The 13,281-nt window shown below is 45.9% G+C and overlaps 1 pseudogene; it reads right to left on the bottom strand.

Annotated features, from left to right (window-relative positions):
* Window positions 1-4,923: 4,923 nt before the first annotated feature.
* LOC123453574 lies at window positions 4,924-5,261 on the bottom strand (annotated as a pseudogene).
* Window positions 5,262-13,281: the final 8,020 nt, after the last annotated feature.

Genomic DNA, 13,281 nt, shown 5'->3' with positions numbered 1-13,281 from the left:
TTAGGACATTGTCACAGTTCTTACTGGCTGAGCTTTGAGTCAGCATGGCAGTGAGCGGAAGCTATCTCAGATCTGAGTTTGGCTGAGGAAGGTCCAACCTAGACTGTGCTGTGGGAATTTGAGATGTGAGAGTTGTGTCAGGAGAAGCCTGGAAGGGAACCCTTGCTGAGCACGGCCTGGCCGTTCTGAGTCTGAGAAGTCACAATCGCTCAGTCTGTGTTAGAGAAACCATCCCTTTGTGAAGCCTGCCTCTGAATGAGGAAGGGACAATGTGTCAAATAGTGCCTGGTTCACAGCAGGAAACAGCGGCAGAGTGACCAGATCTCTGGTCACTGAGCCTGAGCAGTTGGTGGCGGCACTGGGAGGGTTCCCAGGCTAGACTCGGTAGGAAGCGCTGCACTGACGATCGATTCCACCACCACCCCCACACACACACACACAGGTGCGGGGGAGAGCGCAGAAGGGAACACAGCTACATGCCGGACCTGTTGTGAGATGAGAGCACAGAACCCAAACAGAAAGTGGTCCTAAATTGCAGACTGGCACCAGAAAAGAGTTTGTACGCATCTCCCTATGAATTACCTGACAGTAGGGGACTTACACGCCGACAGACGAGCAGATAGGACAGGCCCAGGCTCCAGCCCAGGTGGTTAGAATGGAGGCAATCTTCATAGCTGCTATGCTTGGATCATGAAGTCGTCCCTTCATAAGTGGCCCGGCACTGCCCTCTGATGGCGATCTCTATAAATGCAGCTTGGTTTAAAAGCGCGGGAGTTGGTGCCTGATTTTATTCACCAACATGGACCCAATCCTGCTGTGTGGGATCAAAATGAGCAAGGAATTTCAGCGCAGTTCAGGCCTCTGTCTGGCTCCAGCAGTTGTCTGAGATAATTCAGCTAGCCCTTGTGAACTGCCATTTCTATCAGACGATATTGAGCTAGGCTATTTGTGCTGTAGCATTAATACACAAGGGAAAGCCCAGCAGTTATTCACCTAGGCTCAGAGATGACATCTAATTCTTGACATGAAAATATGACGTTCAGGGCAGATGAGATGGCCCAGTTCATGCCGTGCAAGCATGAAGACCTGAGTTTGGGTTCCCAGCACCCACATAAAAGCTGACTGTGGTGGAGTGCACCTGTAATTCCAGCGTTGGGGAAGCAAGACAGGAAGATCCTTGGGACTGAATCCAGGTTCAGTGAGAGATCCTAGCCTCCACACATAGTGCATTACCACACGCGCGTTACCCACATACTACACACAGAGAAAAGCAAAGAACATGGCATTGGGTCGGGGTGTCCCCCGTCTGTTACTGGTACGTCCCCATCCTACTCCCAATCTGGACCAGTGGGAAGGAGAGTAGAATGAACAGGGCAATATGTTTTTAAAATGTATTTTTTTTTTATTTTTATGAGAGTGAGAGAGCGAGAGAGAGAGAGAGAGAGAAAACTGTTACGCCAGGGCCTCTAGCCACTGCAATCGAACTCCAGATGCATTTGCCACCTTGTGCACATGTGTTATCTTGTGTGTCTGGCTTATGTGGGTACTGGGGAGTTGAACCTGGGTCCTTAGGCTTCCCAGGCAAATGTCTGAACTGCTAAACCATCTCTCCAGCCCACAAATATATATATATTTTTTAATGAACACATATTACTTTTGTATTTTTTTTTAATTTCAGGTTTAATTCTGGGTGCATTGCCCTCTCACAAATGGGGATGAGAACAACCAAGAAGAAGGAAGCAGAGCACAAGAACAGAGACTCTCTCACCCTGAGAGGCCACAATCTCTTGTGAATACGGCCTCTGACTAAGGGGCTCGGAAGATCCCAGAGGGCACTTTCATTCCAAGTGTGGCTTCATGACTGGTGCTCTCAAGGTGGTTTTCAGTTGCTGGTCAAAATTCCTTGTGGCCTGGTGGATGTAGTTGGCTAATGTGAGCCAACACCTCAGGCAGCTGGTGGCAGCACCCACTCTAACCCGTAGGTGGCAGCGTCTCCTCAAGCCTGGTTTGGGTGTCCTGGTTCCCAGGGGTTGGAGGTTGTTTCCATCTGGAGGTTTGGAAGTGTAAACTACTAATACCTGAGGGCTGGGCCTCAAGCAATCTCATTTAATTGGTATTGGGTATGGCCCAGGTATTGTTTTTGATCTTGTAGGGTGTTTGGTTGGTTTTTATAAAATATTTTATTTATTGATTTATTTATTTGAGAGAGAGAATATGGACTTGCCAGTGCCTCAAGCCACTACAAATGAACTCCACATATGCACCACCTTATGAATCTGGGTTCTGGGGAATCGAACTCTGGGCCTTAGGCTTTGTAGGCAAGCGCCTTAACTGCTGAGCCACCTCTCCAGCCTGGCTGTTTATTTCTATTTTTTTTTTTTTTTTTTTTTGAGACAGGTTTTTGCTGTCGCTCAGGCTGGTCTCCAGCTCCTGAGCTCAAGTGATCCTCCTGCCTCAGCCCCACATGCTGAGAGTCCAGGAGCGTGCAACTGCCTCAGCTGCAAGCTTCTCCCCGGGGCGCTGCTCTGCCAAGGTGAGGAGTGAGCATTGGTAAACCAGGACCTTCGGATTCCAAGGGTAGTTTGTTTGACTTCCTGTTCTCCCCCTGAAGTAGGGCTTGGGTCCACAGAACGACGGTGGAAAGAGGTGTCAGCTGGAGCTGTGGAGAATGCCAAGTTCAGATGGAGAGAGAGCCCTTCTCAGAACAATCCAAACACAGCAGGGCAGCAGTGACCGGCGTTTGTCCCTCCAGAAAAGAGTTAAGACCCGCAGAGGGCAGGGAAATGCTCCAGAAGGTGAGGAATCCCGCCCCTTCCACTAACTGGGCAGCAATGTATGCAGGGGTGGCATTGTGGGACTCAGGGCTCTTTGGGGACCTGGCGGTGCCAATTGGTTCTTGCAGCTGCCCGACCCTTCCCAGGGCTTGTACAGCTGTCCTGAAATCCGCCCCAGCCCAGGGCCGCCGCCTCACAGGCCGGGCGGCAGAAATAGCTGGTGCTTTATGCCTCAAGACTCTGGGCACAGAACCCACTGCTGGGGCCCAAGGCAGGGTACAGGGGAGCCATGGCGGCTCCCCCTCGCACACTAAATTTAGGAGTCCAGAAACGCAGATTATACTGCATTGCAAGTATTGCAATGTTGGTTTTTAATCCATTTAAATTTAAAGCCCCAAATTCCATGATAGACAGATTTTTAAATTAAGATAGGATCTCTGTCACCAGGTATTTCCTTTTGCCTCCACTCCAACCTACAAGGGCAGCGCTCGGGGTCTGCCAGCGAACGCAAGCAGGAGGGGCACGGAGATCTGCACCTTCCACCACACCCTGCCAGAGCCACCAACCCACCTTGGCACCCTCGGAAACGAGAAATGTTAGCACTTCTGATGAGGCCCTAATGGGGACTACGTGCCTGGTAGACCAACAGTGCCACCTAGTGGAAGGTTCTAGGCCCAAGACACAAAAGATGATGCCAGCCACAGCAAGAGAGGCCAGGAGCCTCGGGGTAACAGAGCCTGGGAAGCCGTTTGAGAACTCACAGGGTGGCAGCTGAGGTGGGGCAGCAGGGAGATGGGTCAGGTGGCAAGGGTGCTGATAGGCTAGGTGCCACAGGGGCAGAAAGTTCCCGTGACCCTGGCGCAGTCCCTCACTCTCTACATCAGTGTAGAGGTAAGAGCGATGACACGGGCTGTCTCTAGCTCCCAAACTCTTCATCTTTCAGGCCCAAGTCTAGTTCCGGGAAGCATCTGAGAAAATCAGCCTCAAAACAACCAAGCACTCCCGTCAGGAGCTCTTTGGTGGCTTTGCAGGAGACAGTCCCAGGGGTAACGCCTCTAACCAGGGCATGAGCAAGCAGAGGGGCACTCCTATCTCAGTTCTTCCTGCGACTTCTCCAAACTGTGTGCATGTGCACATGCTCACGCACACGTGCGTGTTTAAAAATATAATGTACTGGGATGCAAAAAAAAAAAAAAAAGCAGTGAGACAGTGGCACCACTCAGGGAGAATGAAAGCAACTTGAAAAAGTGCCCCTTGTGGCATAGACCTGTAATTACAGCTACTGTGGCTGGGATGAGGGTGGAACTCAATGCAGAAGACCCTAGGTTCAATCCTCAGGACAACCAGGAACAGTGGGGGAGGAAGTGCCCCCTAGAAATGTATACAAAGCATGGGGTGGCTACCAGTGACTGGGAAACATCCTGAGACATCTTGGGATTTCAGCAAGTGGAAGCGACAGGGAGTGGGGATGGGATAAGAGTCATATTTGGAGGCAAGAGTGGAACCCAGGTTGCATGGCAGATTCCTTTGGTAGAAAGAGAGGCCACTGCTTGTGGCTCAGCAGAGCAGTGACAAATCATCCATGTTTCAAACAGACCCGAGAAAGCCTCAATTATGTCAAGTAATCCGGATGGGCTGAGCTGTGACAAGTTTGCCTGGACAGTGTACAGACAGCTCCTGAAACACTATGGTTCACTTCCACCATAAGAAGAAAGCAGAGAGCATCCAGTAGGAGCCAGACTTGGACTTTGAAGCTGGGATCTCAGCCTTGGCCAGCCCCATGCTGTTTGATCCTCCCTTTGGATGCTGGACAGCAGCCAAGAGCTATAGCTCCCAGTCCACACTGTGGCCATGAGGGGAAATGACTGACTTTACAAGTGTTCTGTGTGGCCAAGCTAGGATTCACTGGGTCTGACTATTAAATGCATGTTCGACTTCTGCCATTTTCAGTTTATAATTGGCAAAGCCATCTCAACCCCCTGGTGAGGCAAGGAGCACTTGTGTGCTCTTTTAAAAAAAAAATGTAACAATGTCTTGCATTAGCCATAGGGCTTTTTAAAGTTTCTCTCTCTCTCTCCAAGTATAGGAAAAAATAAGTGAGTCATTTATGGGAACCTACAAGCTTATTCATTACCTAGAGAAGGGAAAATTATCCCAAACAATCTTGACCAGGAGGCCAGTTCTTCGGCCGACCTCTGAGAACATGGAGATGAGTGTGACAGACAGACTGTCCCCATCAGCGCCTTCATTCACCACCATTCAATAGGCCGCGATCAGCAGTACATTTCTTGCCAACAATCATTAAATATCCAAGACGCCGGTCAGCCTCGAAGATAGTCTTGGCTGGGATTTCCTTGTGGATGATCTTCCCAAAGATTGTGTCGCTCCAGGCAGTGTGATCTGAGCCTTAGTGATTTCACTCACCACCTTCTCAGCCTCCCTGCCTGCTAAGCGGGAAGCCTCAGGGGAAGTCCTCAGAACCCACATAAAGTCAGAAAGTGGCACATGGGCCTCAAATGCACTTGCAAAGGTAGGAGGCTCTGACATGCCCATAACTCTATCTCTCAAATAAACCATATACATATACATATACATATACATATACATATACATATACATATACATATACATATGTAGTTTATTATATAATTTGAAAGAGAGAGAGGCAGGTAGAGAGAATGGGCATGCCAATGCCTCTAGCTGCTGCAAACAAACTCCAGATAGATGTGCCACTTTGTTCATCTGGCTTTACATGGGTCCTGAAGAATTGAACCTGGCTTTGCAGGCAAGCACTTTAATCACTAAGCAATCTTTCCAGCTCTAAATATACATACATACATACATACATACATATATACATATACATATACATATACATATACATATACATATACATATACATCAAATCTAATACATATACCCATATGAATCACACGTATTGCATGTGAGACTCTGTTAACATGGGGACGCTAAACCTCAGGCTGCGTTGGGAAGAGCTGCCTGTGCTCCGTCTTCCCAGTGACTTGACTCCCCTCTGTTTTTGTTTTGTTGTTGTTGTTGTTGTTAGTCGAAGCAGGATGTGATTAAAGAGAACATGACTACACTTCTTTTTTTTAATTTGTTTTTATTTTAGACAGAGTGAAAGAGAGAGAGGAGAGATAGAGAATAGGTACCAAAGGGCCTCATCCACTGCAACAAAACGCTAGATGCTTGAGCCACCTAGTGGTCATGGGCAAACCTGCACTTGCCTCACCTGTGTGCCTCTGGCTAACCTGAGATCTGGGGAGTAGAATGTGGGTCCTTAGGCTTCACAGACAAGCACCTCAACCACTAAGCTATCTCTCCAGCCCCATGACTACACTTCTATCAGCACAGAGAGGGACACATGTCTCAAACCTATCATCTTCTCAGAAATCTTCACATCACCTGCGAGAGGAGGCTTGGATGCCTGGGTTTGGAGGGCCCCTGCAGAAAAGGAGGAGTTCATGTGTTTCTAGTTGAAGACAAGTCATTGGAAGAAGGGCTTGTGTCCCTGGGAATGGTGTTTAGAAGACCTCAAAATCACATCCATGTGTCAGTGGACTGTTCTGAGGTCTTAATACCTGTCCCTTGGGACAGAGACCCCAGTGCAGTCTCTGTAGCTATCCATCTAACCCAGGGCTGCGGCTGGGCCATAATTAGAAATTTCTCTCCTCCACCCCCCTTTCTGACCTCTGTACTCTGAGCCTTGAGGTTTATGACATGGGGGCTGGAGAGATGGCTTAGCAGTTAAGCGCTTGCCTGTGAAGCCTAAGGACCCCGGTTCGAGGCTCGGTTCCCCATGTCCCACGTTAGCCAGATGCACAAGGGGGCGCACGCATCTGGAGTTCGTTTGCAGAGGCTGGAAGCCCTGGCGCACCCATTCTGTCTCTCTCCCTCTATCTGTCTTTCTCCCTGTGTCTGTTGCTTTCAAATAAATAAATAAAAAATGAACAAAAAAAAATTATAAAAGACCCCGGTTCGAGGTTTATGACATGGATTTCTCTCTCTCTTCCCTTTCCTTGTCTCACTTTCCTGAAGATTTCTGCTCCCGTTCCCTGATGCTTGATACATAGTAGACAATGGGTAAATGACAGATACATGGAAACACAGACCTGAAACCTCCAGCAGCCAGCCGTGCAGGGTAGAGGCTCTGGCCCCCAGACCTCAGGCGCTGATGGTCCCCTGCCCTCCCTGCCAGCACCTTGCGCCGGATGCCCTTCTCTCACACACTCGATCCTTGCACACAGCTATGCCCATGCCATTGTCTGAGAAAGCCAAGGAAATCAAGTTCGTGGTTAGGACTGCTCCCGGATTTGTAAATGGCTTGTACTGTCTCTGTTACTGATATGTGGAAGCAGAGCTTGATCTCCTAAGGGCAGCACTTTACTCTACCGCTTAATGTTGGCTACTAATAACTGGATTCAGCACATGCATTGAGTGTTGGTTGGTACCTCGCCTGGCTCATTGCTAACGCCATTGTCTTTCTTTTGGTCTGTGACCTTAAAAGCCTGTCACCTAGTCGCAGTCTTCAGTTATCCGCTACTTCTAGAGCTTTTTGTTTGATTTTTCATTTCCTCTTATTTTTCTGTGTGAACTTATACTCCTGTCGTTGTATCAGTGGGCCATACATATAAGGTCACTGGGGTTCCTGTGAGGTGACAGCACTCCTTTCCCTTTATCTATGCTACGTCATCTCGCAGCAAGCTGGTGTCAGAGGTTTTCCGTGAAAGCAGCCTGGGGGGGAGGGATGCAGTCTGTCACCTGCTTTCCTAAACTTCCTTCAGGATCCCCTGAAAAGAGGTCCGTGCCTCACTTGATAGGATTTGGAATAGACTCATAAGTGCCCAGAAGTTGGGGCTTATTGCTCCTTGCTGTCATGGAAAGCATGTACCATCTTGGATAAAAATACTCAGTGCCATCCTGGGCCTCTGACGCCGGGTGGCCTACAGCCAGGGGCACAGGAGCCTCTGGAATGTCTCAGCAGAGCTCAGGGTAACCAGATCGCTGCTCGGATACAGAAAGAACCCTCTGAGCCTCTCAGTTTCAGCTGTTTTTAGCAATGGGATTATTGAGAGAGAAGTGCAAAATAGACCTTCATGTTCTGTGAGGCTTTCTTCCCCCTCTGGCCCCCGCCACACACATAGTCTGAGGCACACTTGCCTGATTAAAACTCTCATCTGTCACAGTGACCCAGGCATGGAGAAATGAAAGGCTGCCCTCACCAGCTGCTGGTGGCTGCAAACAGCAACCCATTTCCCCCATAAGGACATATTACTCCTATTAGAAATTGTGTCCCTCAGGTCCTTAAGAGGGGGGCATCTGCCAATCATAAATCAAGAGCTCATCTCTTCCAAATAAAGAAGTCTGCCATCCCAGCTGGCAGGCCCCTTATAGTTGACAGGCCTTTCTTAAATCCCATTCTTCAGCATGGAATGTGTTTCTTGTATAATTTTTAAATATAAAAGGTAATAAAAATAGAAGAAATCCACTGCTGGGAAATTTTAGACCCAATAAAGAACTCAGCAAGCCTGAGGTTTCCATATTGTATGAGGATTGTATGAGGAGACAATAAATCAATCTTTTGCCAGAAAAAGAAAGTAAGATAAAAATGAGGTTGTTTTTATTTAAGAAACAGAAAGTAAGTAAAAAGGTTTGAAGACAGTGAGATCTCATTCAAAGAAGGGAGCTGGGCAAGGAGAAACCTTCAATCTTTCCCCAGCCTGCTTTGGAGCTCACAAGTACAAGAACCAGTGGACATAGCAAATTGTTGAAGGTCACCCACGTCCCTACTGATTGAATGGCCTATCTGAGGTAGACTCTCAAAGATAGAATAGGCCACATTGATGGGCAACAGAAGGTTTATAACAGAATGGTGGGGGACAGAAATAGTAAGCAAAAAGAATAGAAAAGCACACTTTGGGTTTTATGAGCCCGGTCTCAACACACCTTACTCTGTGCTCTTCCTCCTGAGGGATTTCTCTAGGGAACAGTGGGCTGCCCAAGTGTGTAGGCTTTGGAGGGCAAAGCATCTGAGAATCCAAAGAGAATCCCAGAGCTACAGTTTTGACCTTAAGCAAGTTGCTGTGCTTCTTCTTCTATAATAAGCAAGTATATTAAGACCTATCTCATCATGAAATCTTTATATGATGATGTAAGATAGTGCACACTGTAAGGTGCAGTAAATAGTGGCTGAGTTCATCTTCTTCCTCCTCCCTATCACCAGAGCAAACTGCCCCTTGCTGGCTAAAGTGCAGAGCAGCTCCTCATTTGGAAGGAGTCTCCTGCTTTCTTTTTGCTTTCATCAGTAACAGAACTTGTGCTTTTTTTATTTTTAATAATCATGGGCATGCTTTACTTAATGGGATAGGCATAAGTAAAATTTATCATAATAGTAACTCTTAGGAAATGGCTTTTTTTCTACACTTACAACCTTTACAGCCTAACAAAGATGGTTATGCATAGCTTCCAGAACCAAACTGCTTCATTGCCTTTGGGTTGGCTGATAAGTGATGTCAGGCCCCATAGCCTAAAAGATGTTCAGGGCTGCAGAGATGACTCAGTGGTGAAGGCACTTGCCTGCAAAGCCTAATGACCCAGGTTTGATTCCTTAGTACCCACATAAAACCAGATGCACAAAAAGTGGCACATGTATCTGGAGTCCATTTGCAGTGGCTAGCAGGAGTATACATTCTCTCATTCTTACTCTCTCTCTCCTTGCAAATAAATAATAAAAATATTTTTTAAAAAAGATTTCCAAATTTTGGACCTTATTCTGTATGAAATATGTTGGCAGAAGCCTCTTATTAATTTTGTAAATCTTAAAGTCTTTAAAACAAGTTATCTTGAAAGATAGCTTGCTCACTTGGCCTTCCTTTCTCATTTGTCAATATTATAGCATGGGCTTGTGAAAATAAAGACTGGCTTAGAAGCAGAATCACATTATCTCATTCTACTTTAAAATGAACAAGAATCCCTTATCACTATTAAGTTGTTTTCAAGTCTCAGTAAGAATTTAGCCATGCATTTATGTTCAACACTCTTTTGTACCAACCAGAATCCTAACAAGTTCATATAGTATAGTTGGTGCATAGGCTTAATAAATCTCATTTAATCTATAGGTCCCCTTCCTATTTCTTCTGTATTTTTATTTACTCAAAAAGTGTATATAATTTGTTCATATGAGCTTCCCACACTGTGAATTTTACTGGTTAGATCATATGTCTCTGTTGCAGTTACCTTCATGTTTATGGGACAAACCATCCAGACAAAAGCAGCTGAGGGGAGGAAAGAGTTTATTTCAGCTTACAGTCTGGAAAGGAAGCTTCATCATGACAGGGAAAGGATGTTCGAGCAGGGGCTGCGCATCACTTCTTGCCACAGCAGCTGGCAGAAAGTAGCAGCAGAGTGAGCTGAGCTCTGGCAGCGGGGAGCTGACTATAACACCCCATAGCCCTCCCCCAGTAACGCACCTCCTCCAACAAGGCTCCACTTCCCAAACTGCTACAAGCTGGAGAGCAAGCGTTCAGACCACCCGAGTTTACGGGGGACATCTAAGTCAAGCCACCACAGTCTCTATGCCCCAGATTACCTACAAATTGGTCGCCGTGAGTCGCATCTAAAGACTTGATCAGACCGGAGGGTGTGCAGGAACTTGTGGCAGGTGGTGGTGTGCACTTCTTTCTGGAGGCACATACTGTCTGACTGCTTACATTGTCTAGTAGTAGTGGTTCATGAAGAGCTCTTACTTCATAGGAAGACAGCGATAGCCTATTGTTTTGATCCTTCTTTGCTTACTAGCTGGGGTTGGTAGAGAAGAAGACTTCATTTGCTGTCTCTACTGCACACTTCCTATGGGAGGCAATCTGTGGTAGTCCTCCTAACTGCTGAGAAAAACTAAATGGCACCGGCCCTGTGGGCCCCACCTCAGGCCTGAGCGCACATCAGACTTAATGCCTTGATTTTCTCTCAACAACATGCTACTTCTTAGTCCTAGTGTTCTCATGAAGTATTGAAGGCAAGTCAAAGCAGTGAGGACTTGGAAACAAAATGATCTGGAGTCCCCAAGAGGTCAAATATGACATGGGTAGTGGCCTCCTTCCTTTCACTGTGGCCACTCCCAGGAGCACGGAAGAGAGCTCTTCTTGACTCTACTTCCACCTCAGTCAAATTAGGCTTCTCAGAAACTTCTAGATCTGAGTAAGGAATGGGACTTGCCAACAGTTTCTGGATGGGTTTAATCATGGCAATGATCAAATGGCCCCAGGTTTGAAGATACTAGTCCAGTGACCAGTTATAAAGATGGTTATTCTCACTTTCTGATGTATTTTTTTTTTCTTCTTCTTCAGGTAAACCAGGTTAACCTGGGTAATAGGTTTGCTTGTGTAGCTCTGAAACAGAACAGATTACACCAAAATAATAGGACTCAGTGGTAGATACAGACTAAGTCCTTCTTTGTATTTTCTTAACTGTTTTTGATTCTTTTATACTTTTTTTATTTTTTCAGAGAGAGAGACAGAACTGGCACACCAGGACCTCAGCCACTGCAATCCAGATGCTTGTGCCACCTAGTGGGCATGTGCGACCTTGCGTTTGCCTCACCTTTGTACATCTGGCTTAAATGGGATCTGTTGACCACTAAGCCATCTCACCAGCCCTTGATTTTTTTTATATAGTTCTGGGGGTTGAACCCAGGACCACATCTGTTGAGGCTAATACCCTACCACTGGGCCACATCCCCAGGCCCTGAGTTCGTGAAAGAACCAGACATTATATTCATTTATGTATTCCTTGTATCAGTGCTTACATGATCAGCTGTTGTGGTGGTTTGATTCAGGTGTCCCCCATAAACTTAGGTGTTCTGAATTCTAGATTCCCAGCTGATGGAAATTTGGGAATTAATGCCTCCTGGAGGGAGTGTATTGTTGGGGACGGGCTTATGGGTGTTTTAGCCAGTTTCCCCTTGCCAGTGTTTGGTACACTTTCCTGTTGCTATTGTCTACCTTATGTTGACCAGGGGGTGATGTCCACCCTCTGCTCATGTCATTATTTTCCTTGCCATGGTGCAGTGCAGTTTCCCCTTGAGCCCGTAAGCCAAAATAAACCTCTTTTTCCCACAAGCTGCTTTTGGTCAGGTGATTTCTACCAGCAATGCGAACCTGACTGCAACAGCTGTCGAACAAGTATTTGCTAAATTCCAGATACATTTCCCAACAGAATGTAGAAGAAAGAAATCTAGTTCCTTGCTTTATAACCCTATCCAACTTGAACCTAACCAGGTGTCCCCCTCCTGTGAGATTAATAGATAACTTTTGAAAATGTTCCCTTCCACACCTACCACAACAATGGTGAACCTAGAGCATTTATTTTTATTATTTATTTTTTTTAATATTTTATTTTTTTATTTTTCTTTTTTTTAATTTTTAAATTTTTATTAACATTTTCCATGATTATAAAAAAATATCCCATGGTAATTCCCTCCCTCCCCACCCCCACACTTTCCCCTTTGAAATTCCATTCTCCATCATATTACCTCCCCAGTACCATCATTGTACTTACATATATACAATGTCGACCTATTAAGTATCCTCCTCCCTTCCTTTCTCTTCCCTTTATGTCTCCTTTTTTAATTTACTGGCCTCTGCTACCAAGTATTTTCCTTCTCAGGCAGAAGCCCAATCATCTGTAGCTAGGATCCACATATGAGAGAGAACATATGGTGCTTGGCTTTCTGGGCCTGGGTTACCTCACTTAGTATAATCCTTTCCAGGTCCATCTATTTTTCTGCAAATTTCATAACTTCATTTTTCTTTACTGCTGAGTAGAACTCCATTGTATAAATGTGCCACATCTTCATTATCCACTCATCAGTTGAGAGACATCTAGGCTGGTTCCATTTCCCGGCTATTATAAATTGAGCAGCTTTCTTTCTTTCTTTCTTTCTTTCTTTCTTTCTTTCTTTCTTTCTTTATTTATTTATTTATTTATTTATTTATTTATTTATTAGAGACAGAGAGAAAGAGAGAGAGAGAGAGAGTGAGTTTGATAATGGGCATGCCAGGGCCTCTAGCCACTGCAAATGAACTCCAGATGCATGTGCCACCATGTGCATCTGGCTTACGTGGGACCTGGAGAATTGAACCTGGGGCCTTAGGCTTCCCAGGCATGCACCTTAACCATTAAGACATCTCTCCAGCCCCCTAAAGTGTTTTTTAATACTAATGTCAAATTTAAACCAAACTAAACACCACACATACCAATCTAATTTACCAAGCCATCTGCCTACTGGGATTTCAACATTTGACATAAAAATCACCAAAGGAGGAATTTCTACATGGGTAAGAGAGAAGCAGAAACAATAAAACGGCCTCAATGTGAAAACAAGACAAATTATTTTATTGCATGTGAAAAGGATTCACATGGAAATAAGTATAACGGCCAGGAGCTGTGAAAATACACATTCTGCATATCTTCTGTCTATCCTGGTCCT

This window comes from Jaculus jaculus, chromosome 12 (genome assembly GCF_020740685.1).
Source record: "Jaculus jaculus isolate mJacJac1 chromosome 12, mJacJac1.mat.Y.cur, whole genome shotgun sequence".
Classification (NCBI taxonomy): Eukaryota; Metazoa; Chordata; class Mammalia; order Rodentia; family Dipodidae; genus Jaculus; species Jaculus jaculus.
Note: the sequence above shows the minus strand (reverse complement) of the source record. Positions and strands in the feature narration are given on the sequence as shown.